A 13762-nucleotide genomic window follows, 5' to 3' on the forward strand; every position below is an offset into this window, starting at 1 on the left:
TTAAATATTTAGTGCTTTCTTCTTGATTGTCCCATGTCTGTATTTCTTGCATCATTGTTTACAAGTATACAGTTTGTAAAAAACTTTAGTTATTTTACAATTTACAAAAATCTTTAGAATTACCTATTCATTCAATAATTAAGTACCTATTGTGTGCCAGGAACTGTTTTAAGTTTTGGATACATCAATGAATAAAACCAATAATGATCCTTACGCTCTTGGAACTTATACTCTGTTGGTGGAGACAAAAACTAAACAAACTGAGTGAGGAAATTGTAAGAAATAGTAGAAGGTGATACGGGTAATGCACAAAAATGTAAAGCTGGATACTTTGTTGGAGTTCATAGTGGGAGTAATTTGCTATTTTAGGGAAGATGATAAGAATAGGTCCATTGAGAAAATTCCATTTGAGGAAAGTGACTTTATACATGTCCAGAGAAAGAGTAATTCATGTGGAGGGAAATAGTGCAAGGGCCCTGAAGTTTGTATGGCCAGAGGAGAATAAGTAAGATAAAGTCAGAGAGAGAACAATTGGCGTTGTTGTGTGAACAGATCTTAGAGGAATTTGAAAGTCATTGCAAGAAATTTGACAAGATTGAAATAAGACTTTTAAATGACTTCATGTTCCTTCTTAACATCCACTATGAGTATACGCACACTCTCTGCACTGGCAGATGATGACTTTACTTTTTAAAATTCTTTAGAGGTAGATGATGACATCTAGACACACTATGTCCCACATTTTTGTTGATGGACCATAATTGGTCATAGATTCTTCTACCGTGTTTCCCCAAAAGTAAGACCTAGCCAGACAATCAGCTCTAAAGCATCTTTTGGAGCAAAAATTTATGTAAGACCAGGTCTTATGTTATGTTATGTTATGTTATGTTATGTTATGTTATGTTATGTTATGTTATGTTACGTTACGTTATATTATAAAGACCTGGTCTTATAGTAAAATAAGTAAAAAATAAGTAAAAAAAAATATAGTAAAATAAGACCAGTTCTTATATTAATTTTCCCTCCAAAAGACGCATTAGAAGTGATTGTCTGGCTAGGTCTTATTTTCGGGGAAACACGGTATTAGAAGATTAGTGGTTTTTCCACCCAGAGAGTGATTTTTAGTTACCAGACAACTGAGAATCAGAGTCCTCCCATCTTTGACTAAACTAGTGTGTATCAACCTTCTTTTTTTTTTTTTTTAAATTTAAATCACCATAAATCTCAAGATCAGGTAACACCATGGACAGATAGAATTTCAAGAGTTGTTGCTTTCTTCTCTTTTCCTTCTTCCCAGTCCTAAAGTGCTAGGTGATTGGGAGGAAGAAGTTAAGGCAGCTTTAATCTGTTTATCAGCTAGACCCAAGGGAAAATGGACTAATGATATTTGGTAGGAGGTAAAGCCTTACGTAGAAAATGCCTCCAGTATGATGTCCAGGCTAAGGACACCCAGCAAATAAAACTAGAATCAGGAGCTTGAAACTCTGCAGAATGTCTCCCAAACTGTGAAACCCTTTGGAATATAAGATGAAGATGTTTCATACTTGGGTGCTCCTGCTGTGTGAGGAGCCTGTAAACTCCCTTAGAATCTTCATCCATTGTTGGCCAGAAGGTTGGGCCTTACCCAGAAATGAAGAACTTGGGAGCTACCCTTGACATCTCAGACCTTTCTCTGTCTGATTTTTTTAATTGAAATTATTTACTAGAGTTTAATACTAGTTCAGCTCTCTGATTCATGTTAGTCTTATTTGACAACTGAATCCTCTGTTAGCTCAGTGCTAAAGAGGAGAGCTTCAAAACTTACTACTTATTAGAAGGGACCAAATTTATCCCAGTTCATAGACTGTTGTTTGTAAATCCAGGGGAACAAGCATCTTCTAAATAACATTATTTTGGGGAAATTGGGCCCTATGTAATCTGAAAGGAATCTAAAGATAAATGGCATGTCACTAAGAGGCAAGAAAAATTCTTAGCAAACAGGGGAAGACATACATGTTGCTCTTTCAAATTTGATAGTTGGGAGCTATTAGCCCATTAAAGAAATTCTGCCGTTGTTTGAAACTTCTGAAATTCCTTTTCTAAGAATTGTTGTGGGAAATGTATCTTTTCAAAATATCTTTGACTATAGCATATCATTATTCTTTAGGGTGTGTTTCATTTTTGTAAAAACTTGTAATCTACTTAATAAGTACTATGAATAAGGTAGACATTTGAGGATTAAAAATGTGTGACTATATAGTAATATGACTTGTTTTCTTGAATAGTTTATAAGCTAAATGTTAAGGTAATTCCCAAAATGAAGTACTCAAAATAGCTTCAGTGTAATAGATTAATACTTTCCCAAGATGACTGCTTTGAAGCACAATCCTCATTTGATTGTTTTTCTTCTGTTTACCTACCCTGATCATCCTATTTAAGATATATTTTGATCACTATATTTAAAATAGGTATTTTTAATTAGGTTTGTTGTTCAGTGGATGTTTTCCCCATGCTATTGTTAATAATTATTACTTATGAAGAACAGAACTGTCTTAATATTATGTTTTGTTTTTTTCATAATAACAGTGGGCATGGCTCCAAGCAAGAGTGCAATTTTCCCAATGTGGACCTGTGGGAATAAATGTTGGGGTTTTTTTATTAGCAGCCTAATGAAAATCTATTGTATTGTATTTATCCACACCAAAAAACAAAAGCTTTTATAAATAGCTAGTGATTACAAGAAATAACACTCTGCAGATTTTTTTCTGTGTAACAAGAGGAATTTACTTATTACACTCTCTCTTTATATCTCAACACTATGATTTAGTTTCTGTTGAAGTAAAATGCTTTCTTTTCTAACAACAAAGGGTAATAAACTTAGGAATATCTTACATAACTGTTGAGGTGAAATAAATAGTCCTAAAAACTGAAAAGTATTTGTTCTGCTTCATGCTGTGCGTGAGATCATTATATGTGTGTGTGTCTGTGTGCATACGTGGATATTACATACATTGTTTTTTAACTCAAACATCACAAGATAAAATAAAGAATATTAATGTGTGCATTAGTCCACTGAGGAGAAGATGCTGAGACGAAATTAGCAGTTCAAGAGATTTAACTGGGGGTGAGGGGGAGTGGGAGAGAGAATGCCTGTGAGAGATAAAGGGAGAAGGAAATAGATTTGACACCTGCAAAAGAAAAGGGGGTGGAGCAGGACTGAGCAGGCGAGCCTCAGACTGTGATGGAGATGTGACAAAACACATAGATACCTGACAGAGGAGTTTGGTGTTAGGCAGAAACCACCAGGTCCAGTTACTTGCACCACGCTCCTTCAATGGCTGAGGGTGTTCGGGAAGAGTGACCTCCACTCAATAGTTGAGGTGGATACTTAAGGCACAGCTGGGAGCTGTTAGTAACTGCACTCCTTACAGCTAAAGGGCAAATTCTTTCTTGAATATAGATCCAAGTGGCACGTCTCCATGGGTGCCATAGTGCACGTGTGTGTGCGCACCACTATGGTCAAATTAGATACAAGAATGTATCCTATTTTTTAGAGTCTAAACTTATGGAGAAGGTTGGATTAAACCTGGACATTGAAAAGTGGGTAGATTTTGAATGGACAAAGGAGAAACAGAAGAAATAGCCTAAGCATGATTAGAGACATCAAATGACATCATGTGGTACGCAGACATTAGGAGAGACTAATCGATTGTTGGATAACATGCTGGGAGCGAGACACGAAATAATATGAAATAATTTGAGTCTGGAACCCAGATTATGAAGATCCTGGGGTTAGATATGGCATAACAAACGATAAGAAGTCATTGTAATAATAAAATGTAAGTGGGGTAGGTGTCCGTATTGTCAGCCCAAGCATAATTGTTGAACCTTTCCCTTTCATTTCACTACTTTGAGGATTCAACCTCTATTTTGGGAAGCTTATGGATGTTCCAGACTGTTGAAAAGTGTAGGTCCACATGGGATAGTCTGGATGGGACTCAGTAAACTCCTAGCTGTTGGAAGGTGTCGTTTCTGCTGATAGTTCTGTGGGAGATATGCAGACTGCAGTTGAAGGCAGGTCCCCACCAGGCAGTTGCAAAGAGCACACCTAATAAGGCTCCTTATCACAGGGCTGGACAGTACATAGGCCTGACTCTCTCCACCTAACCCCTGTTGGGGGTGCCAGACCTTGCTTGGTAGGCTCCTCTCCCTGGAGTCTCCAGGTATTGTCTTGGCATCTCATTCCAAGCTCCATATATCCTCCAATTTCCTATGCCATTGAATTCTCGTTCATCCTGAGTCCAGTTGGAGAATCACACATATGGAAATGAGATAGAAAGACTTATATTTCAGGCTATGATCTCACTACATAATAATGGTAGTTGACATTGATTGAGCACTTAGTCTGTGCCAGAACCTGGATGATCTCATTTAGATTAAATGATTGATGATTTAATTAATCAGTGCAGGTTTAAAGAGTGTGAACCATTACATATTTTACGGGCAAAGATAGTAGAACTCTGAGAGGTTAAATATCTTGCCCATCTTATAGAGCTAGTGAGTCTACAGTGAAGCTAAGATTCAAATGCAGGAAGTCTCCTCCAGAGCCTGTACTCTTATTGCTGTACTCTCAAAGTATTTTCTTTATTAAGGATTAAACGTAATTACAAAAGCATTTTTGGAAGATTAGTCTGGCATCAGCATAAGAGCATAGAGAGAGGATTATTAGTTTGCAGGTTATTTTAGTTTTCCAGTATGTCGTGTGCTGAGGCATAAACTGAAACGGAGGTCCTAGCTGTCTAGTCCAGTGCCCAGGATGATGTGAGCAATAGGAAGAGGCAGAGAAATGCAAGATTAGCAATTTGAGAAACTAATGAAAAAAATACACAGTACACTCTAGAAGTATTTTCCAAACTTCCTTGATCACAAAATCACCTGGAGCGTGTATAAAACATGTAGAATCCTGAGCCCAACCCAATCAGTCTGTCAGAAGCAGACTTTCCAAAGCGAGGATGCCAGATGATTTTTGGGATCAGATATATTGCAGAACACATTCTAGAATACGCCTTTTCATTTTTCCTCTATAGAAGAGTTTCACTGTGTACTTATAGTGGCTTTTCTTAACTCACTAACACAATTTACTTTTTCACAATTAGTACCCGATGTACAGAGTGGTTAACTAGTTAGGCTAAGAACGTTAAAGGCTTTTATTAGGTTGGTGCAAAAGTTATTATGGTTTTTGCAATTATTTTTAACCTTTTAAACCGCAACTACCTTTGCACCAGCCTAATAGTTCAACTAGTAAATCATCCAGGTAATTTGCGGTTTTATTGTCACTGCATAATTGTTCACAGCAGCAACACTGTATTGATTCTGAACCATCAGACACATGGCATGAAGCCACATGCTATAATGCAACCCTTTAATACTGACAGACAGGAAAATGAAATGTGAACTCCTGACCCAAATGAGTTTCAAAGGTCCTATTTTATCAGGTAAGCCAGCCAATTTTAGAGTAGAATGGGGTAATTGCTGATATAAGTTTCTTAGCTTATGCTGTGGACAGTCAACCGAAGTTCCCTACCTGGCAGGCTCAAGTTTTAGAGTAGAGCTTTAGAATTCAATTTTTAGGTTGTGCTCAGGTTTGAAAAAAAATTGGAGGATTCTTATGTTCTATGAGATTTGTAAGTCTTCTCTGGTGAACTCACATATATAAAGAAAGGTCCCTGGAAGAATCTTTGCATATAATTTTGTGAAATGAGTATATTTTTGATTATAGTTTCCGAGATCATGTAGCTATCAAATATTAATTAAATTGTTCTTACTTTCTCTCCTTCCTCCTCTCCTCCCTCTCTCTATATACCTTTGCTTCCTCCCTTCCTCCTTTATTTCTTCCCTCCCTCCCTCCCTCGTTCCCTCCCTCCCTCATTCCCTCCCTCCCTCCCTCCCTCCCTCCCTTCCTCCCTCCCTGCCTGCCTGCCTGCCTGCCTGCCTGCCTGCCTGCCTGCCTGCCTGCTAGCATTCACTATTTAACAAATATGTTCCAGCCTATCTTAGGTACTGAGAATACTTTCTGTCTGTCTATCTGTCTGTCTGTCTGTCTGTCTGTCCGTCCGTCCGTCCGTCCATCCATCCATCCATCCATCCATCCATCCATCCATCCATCCATCCATCCATCATCTATCTATCTGTCTATCACCTACCTATCTATCTAAATATATTATGAAAAGGGAGTGGTTAATTCTGAGTCATTGAAAGACTTCAAAAAGAAATAATGCTTAAACTAAGCCTTGATTGTTTGTTTTCTAGTTGGTTGGGTAGAGTCAGGAGTGAAAACAGGGACAGAAGAAACAGAGAGAAGATGCAGAATTACAAAAGGACAGAGGTAAGAAACAATATAGTAGTGTTTAGTGGTGTGGTTAGAAAAAAAATGGCTTCACTGACGGTGTTGGACTTCCTCATGATGATGCTGCTGTTTTCCCTGCGGGAGCCGTAGATCAGGTCACCTTCTGGCAATACAAGAGAAGATGGATTAGAAGTAGCAGGGAGATTTTAGGAGATTACTGTGAGTTCCAATGAATACTCTCTGGGCAGAAGTACTCTGGATAAAGAGAGTTAACAGGTACTAGAAGTGGAGAATAGGCAGGATTCGCTAAATAATTAAATCTACAATAATTATATATCATTTTCCCTGCCATGTTTGCCCATGGTAAGCCAAAGGCTGATTCCCAAGGGCCTACCCTTGACTTTCCCTGATTTGGGGGTGATTCAGGGTCTTTGCCGCCACATGGTGCTGAGTGCCTCCCTTTTCACACTGGTGTTCCAGTTAGTATCACCAGCATTGCTGAGGTCTCATTTCTGGCTCTGGCTGCTCTTGCCCCTCCCTTGGTCTAATTTCTGTGGCTATTTCTGCTGGTTTTGGCTGTGAGGACAGAGACAGGAGTGCAGTTTCCAGGCTCTTGGCCTCACATGGAAAGGTGCTGGCTCAGGTGGTAAATGGCCATCAACTGTGATTGGATGGCCATCAGCTGTGGCTAGTTGGCCATCAGCTGTAACCAGTGAGCCATTGGTCACTAATATAACTGCTGTGGCTACGCCAGCAGCAAATGGGGGCTAGTAGGAAGATGGTGGCTGAGCTAGCAAGTGCGGATTGCAATTAGCATGGCAGATTGCAGCTAGCAAGTGGGGTTGGTTGGTTGGCAGAGAGAAGTGGACTGCAGTTTGCAGATCGTGTAGATCCTGTTTCCTGTGTCTCCAACCCAGCCACCAGGGAGAATATAGTGGTATGACTCCCCTACCTATGGCTCCGTGGGTGTTCCTTTTTGGCCTCACCATGTCCTGTGTTCTTATGTGGGGAGCAGAACCCGAGACCCCGCATGACTCCCCATGTGACACTGGTCTAACACCATTGTCACTGTTGCTTTTGCTGGCTCCACTGCCACCATGGCTGTGAGCAGTCCCCAGATTCTCCACGGCTGTTTCCCCTTTCATGTTTAAAGGCAGCTGCTCATCTGCAATGGTTACTGTAGCTGGTGCTGATCTTGTTTTACTATGAACATAGAGTATAGGAAAAGTAATAGGCCTTTTAGCCAATAAAATTGAGGTGTCATTAACTCTGCCACTTACTAATTTTGTGACACTTTGAGTAAGTTACTCAAACTCTGAGTCTTAGCTTCTTTATCCTTGAAATTAGGATAACTCTACCTATCATATATGGTTGTTCTGAAGATTTAATGACTTCATGTAACTAGAATGCCCAACACAATGTGTGCATATAGTGTGGCATCTGGTACTGCTTTTTATTACTATCTTAGTCTTTGTCATGAGCCTCCTTGATTTCCATTGCCTCTTTCACTCTGTTCTACTTACCAAATCTGACTACAATCTTGTTTCTCCAAAGTTCTTGTTGTGGATAACAGGTTAAAGACATCATTGACATAACTCCAGCTAGAACAATGTCTGAAAACTATGGCTGCCGATACATATTAACTTATGTCCCATCCCTATTGCTGCATACTCTCATTGGGTTGTTTTTTCCTTACGGCCGTTTCTCACAGATTCCATCGTTTGGTGCTGTGATTCATCTATTTGTATTCTCTTGTGGAAGTCTGAATCCTAATGTACAAATGCATGTCATGTATCTCAAATGACCACATAGGCCAGAGGGGAGTGGGATGGAAGCCAGACCAAGCAGAACTGTGGTTGGAGACATTAAATGGGTTATAACAGCTGAAACTTGAAGGGTTACACAATTACACAATATGCTATCCAAAGAGAGGGACAAGCTCAACTGTGGTCTGGACATTTGAAAGCAGAAGGGTGAATATGCTGATTAGACTAGACATAAGAAAAGTGTACTCATAGCTGGCCCACAAATCAAGTGGGCCAGAGCATTAAAGTTTTGAGCCAGTGTTGTACTCATAGCAGAACCCTAGCCTGTGACAGCCAGCATGGTTTCTACTGCATGTTGGATATCCCCCTCTATCCCAGGGGAGTGACAGCTGTTAGGATGAAATATGGCCTCAAACATCAAATGAGCAAGAGTTCAAGCAAGAGGTCATTTCCACTGAGGCACAGTGTAATGTTTAGGAGAATGGTCCTATGGGACCAGATAACCTGGGTCCAAATCTCAGTCATACTACTTACCAGCATTGTGACTTTGGACAACATATTTAACCCCTCTGTGTCTCAATATCCTCATGTATGAGAGAGAGATGATAATGATACCTACTTCATAGGGTCGTTGTGAGAATTTACAAGATTAATAAATATTAAGTGCTATGAAAAAGGCCCAGCATATAGTTGACATTCAAGAACTATTAGCAATATAATTATTTCCACTAGGTAGGGAAACCAATATCAAACAGTCCCCAGTATAGATTCTTAAGGTGGAGAAAGAAGAAAATTCAGGGGAAATTTGTAGCCTAAAAACAACTGGAGAGGACTCCTGTGTGGCACAGTGACCATCCCATGAGACTGGTGAGGCTGAGGTTCTTATTGTACTTCTTCTATTCCTGAGTCAAGACTGGCTGAGGAATGGGGGGATCTGATCCAGCAGACATATTGTCAGTGATGCCCCCTGGAAAGACTGGAGAAGGCAGGAGTTTGTACCCTGTAGAATTCTTGCTGCCATCCTGCTGGCCCTTGGAGTGGACTGAGGGAATATTTTTATATGTCTGTTCTGCTGTGACCCCAAATCACAGATAATCTCATGCAACCTTCTTTAGTTGTACTTCAAGTTGATCTGAAGGATTAATCAGCTCTTGTGGATTATTTTCAGCCTAAATTGAAATGAGGAGCAAGCATTTCACTCAAAAGGATTCATAATACTTAGTTACTTAGGAGGATCTTTGGATGGAGCAACAAGTATACATTTTGTTCTACACAGAGTGATAATGCTAAGTAGTCTAAATTAGGTAATGCTAAGGAAACAGCTTCAGTAGTCTCAATACGGAAATAATATGTAAATTCCAAATTTTTTTTTATTGTTGTGAATACATTTACGATTTTAGTGTTTCTGAACTACCAGTGATGATCTCATTAAGGTACAGTGTTGCTTTCTCAGGTGGTTTGGATATTAAGAAGTGTGTAAGTTAGATTGTAATTGGCAAATGTTACCATATACATTGTCGAAAATGTTTAATATTTTCAAATATCACAGAAGAACCTGGAACTGTAATATCAAACATTGCACATTTTGGATTTAATTTTGTAGTTCTTTGTAACATTTACCTTGCTAATCTTTGGTATAACCTTCTTTTTTGTTTGATTTACTCTGGGTAAAACTTTTAAAAATCTTTACCCATAAAATCTATAGTGTGTCTTTGAAACACAGAACGTTTGCTTTGGTTTCTCTGTTGTATATATCAGATCACTGTGCTTGGAGATCCCTTGATCACTTCCTTTATTGAGAAACAGATGGGGGCCCAGGAAGAGTCTGTCAGGGTCCAAAAGGAAGCATTAACTTTATAAACATGTCTAGTCATTTCTATACCAAGGAAGCATGTTTAGACAGAGAGATGTCATCATGTCTTATCTTGGGGTCAGATATGGAAGAATAGAGGGGTGATTATTCTCACTTTTCTTATAAAAACATACTGTACCCAATGTGCCTAGCTAGAAGGGTATTGCGTTGTACCATGCTGGTGGGCTTGGGGGAGTTAGGCAACCTAGTTTAGAAATCATTTTTTAGGTACTTCTTATTTTATAAAGCATGTCCTAATGTGATACACATTTATCTCAAACACGTATGCCCCCAAAAAACCTGTTTCCTTCTTTCTTGAGTAATATTAGCACTACCCATCTTTCAAGGCAATATATCTCTGTAATTCCACTCAACTTCACTCTTTTCATCACTCTCTTCATAAAAATCATTAATTCAGTCTACTGTGTAACAGACACTGTTCTAAGCGATACATCAGTGAAAAGAAATCAGTAACAGTAACATTGGTCTTCATAGCATTTATTTCTAGTGAGACATACAAACTTCAATAAGTACATACTTAAATCTAGTGAAATACTGTGCTTTGTTATTGTGTTTGTTTTGTTCTGTTATGTTAGTATGCTTTATCTCAGATTCTTATTGTCATGAATAATTCTTTAAAAGTAAGAGAGTAGAAAGTCTGGAATCAAAACTGATGTGAAAAGTATCAAAAATGAGTAGTATCATCAGGTCACATTACAGTGGATAGAAAAGGACCAGGAAAACAAAGATATGATTTTGTTATTCATAGCAAAAATATCTTTAGCCTAGGGAAGTTTAATTAAACATTTACTAGAAGTCTACTGTTTATGTACTCATTCAGTCCACAAATATTTCTTGAGAATCTCCTGGGCACTGGGAAACAATAGTAAACAAAATAAAGTCTCTTCCCTTACGGAGTTTCCATTCTTGTGGAAGAGACAGATAAATAAGCAAACACCCCCCCACACACACATCCGAGCCCCCCACCCGTTTCCTAGCTTTCCCAACCTGATCCCCTTCCCCTGTCCCACCTCAATCAACTCTTTTCTACTCATATCCTTCTATGGAGCCCTTGTGCAGGGACCATGGATTATTGCATATTAACTGGTCTCAACTCCGTCCTCCACATTGCCAGTTACCTTTCTAAAACATAAAGTTAATTATTGCATTGCTCTGTGTATAAATCTTTCGATTCCCTATCATCTGTTTTATGATTTCATTCACTTTCTTGTCCCTATCTAGTTTCCAACCCTATTTGCTGCCTCATGATCTATGTAATATCTCCTTTCAGCTGTCACTCCAGTTTTCAGCTGAAGAACTGCTCTTGCTTCACTGAGGAAAAAGAAACAACCACACAGGTGTGCTTTTGTCTTCTTATCTCTATAACTGTAGTTCTATTTCCATGAGAGAACATGTGTCATACTCTTTATCTTCCTTTAAAGCCTATCAATAGCCAACATTTTTGCTGGTGCTTCAGATCCCAGCTTCTCTCAACGTTTAAGACCTTTTATTTTGAAGTAATTACACCATAAGTTTCTTTCTAGTGGATTATTTCCACCTGTATTCAATGTGCTCTTATGTCTTTCGTTTGGAAAATCTACTTCTTGATTTCCAAAAGATTTTACTCCATTTTTCGTAAAAAATGTTGTCTTAACTTGCTCTCCCCTTTCTTTACCTATCACTTACTCACCAACCCAGTGCAATGTGGCTTCCTCCACTTCATGGTAACCTCCCCCTCCCTCTTTCTTCCCTCCTCCCTTCCTTTGTTTATGTTGCTGTGTACACCAAGACGACCATGTTGCCAAAGCTAATGAGCCTCCTCTGCACTCATCTTTTCTACGGCTCAAAGCAAGCAGTGAGGTTTACTGCTCATTCCTTAACAACTCCACTCTAGGCTAGTTCGTCTTTTTTGTTTTCTTGTGCTGATGATCCTTCTCCTCTACCTGAAACCATTATTAGCCACACCTTCTAGCCAGATGATTTCAATTTAGTCATAGTGATTTAAGTGCGAATAATTTTGAAACTAAATATATCTATCCCTAGCTGTACTCTGGGCTCCAGATTTGTGTATCTAACTGCTTGTTGGGCATGTACATTTAAATGGTTAGTAGGCATCTCAAACTTCAACATTTCAAATTGGAACTCTTGACTGCTCTGTGCACCCCCACTTCTTCCTCCAATAGTTTTCTCCATCCTAGTAATTGATACCGTCTCATCTACCCAATTATGCAAGCCCGAAATTTGGAAGTCACCCATGATTTCACCACGTTTTTCTCATCCTCCTCACAGAATGTATCATCAGTATGTTCAAAATGTGTTTGAAATCTATCTACTTTTTTCCATCTTCACTACCACTCCCTTGGTCTAGAGCACAATCATGTCTCGTCAGGACATTTTCACTAGCTTCTTAACCACTATCTTGCCTTCCTCTCTTACTCGTGTTCCCATAGTAGCCAGAGTAATTTTTATTAAAATACACATCAGATCATGTCACCCCCTTGCTGAAAGCCCTTCAGTAGTGTCATGTTTCATGTAGAATAAAGCTCAGGATCTTTACTGCTAAAGCTCTGCATAATTTGGCTCTGAGATACCTCTTTGAGGACGTCTCCTTATGCTTTTCCTTTCAGCCTCTCCTGTTCTAGACACACTGTCCTCCTTTCTGTTCCTTAAATAAGGAAAACTCTTTTCCACCTCAGAACTTTTTCACCTGGTAGTCCCAACATTTAGAATCCTCTTTCTCTGGCTTTTTGCATTGTAGTTTATTTTGCTTTGAATCTTAGCCCTCCACAGAGAAGGCTTTTTTACCCTTTACTCAAAATAGCACATTAGTCTTGTGAAAAGCAATATGACAAACATTTGTTAGGGCTGAATACATTTAAAACATTTTTGTGCATTACATTGCTGCTTTTGAAATTTATATGCACATTATAGCTTCATTCCTGTATACATTCATTCACTCAGCTAATATTATTGAGCACCTACTACGTGCCAAGAGTTATTTTAAGTGCTTGAGATATGTCAAAAATCGAAATAGATAGAATTGCCTAACTTCTACAGTTTATATTCTAATGAATGAGACAAATAATAAGCAATAAACATAATGAAAAGTACATTATACACTGTAAAGGAAGCCGTACACATGTGCGCTATATAAAGAAAGGAAAGCAGGGTAAGGAGGATTGAGAAGGCCACAGAGGTGAGGGGTGCTCTGACAATCATACTATAAACAGACTAGCATTTCCCAAAGGTATTTGACCATAGAACACATTTTAAGATCTTATGATCTAATCTTTTAAAGGACATGATTTACGACAGTATGATCTACCTACTCTGTTTCCCCCCTTGCCTGCAAGGCACACTGATCATTTTATGGAGTAGAAACCTGAGTTTTAGAGGATCTATCTAATTCTCCCTGTATCACAAATCCTTCCTAGAATTTTAAGATATTATCTATGCCTTATAAAGTTAATTATAAGGACTATACTAAAAATAATCAGAGGCATACCTTGCATATTTGATGCTTGGAACAGCTTCTTTATATGAAAAGAATATTTCTAGTAATAGTCATGAAATGAAACAAAGAAAAAAAAGGAAGACCATGAAAATTTTTATAAATTTGTACATATATTTATACCAATGAAAAAGAATAATAAATAAAAATCAACACTGAAGTACAAAAATGAAAAGTTGATTTTCTTTATGTGGTTCTATTTAATAGATTGTATAGCCAGATTTGCCCATCTATTTTTTGCTCATAATAAGTGAAGAACACTTTTTATTCATTTAATTTCAAAGTTTTATAATAAACACAAACATGGG

The sequence above is a fragment of the Rhinolophus sinicus genome, chromosome 1, assembly GCF_057876585.1.
Source record: "Rhinolophus sinicus isolate RSI-liver-muscle chromosome 1, RSI-T2T, whole genome shotgun sequence".
Taxonomy (NCBI): domain Eukaryota; kingdom Metazoa; phylum Chordata; class Mammalia; order Chiroptera; family Rhinolophidae; genus Rhinolophus; species Rhinolophus sinicus.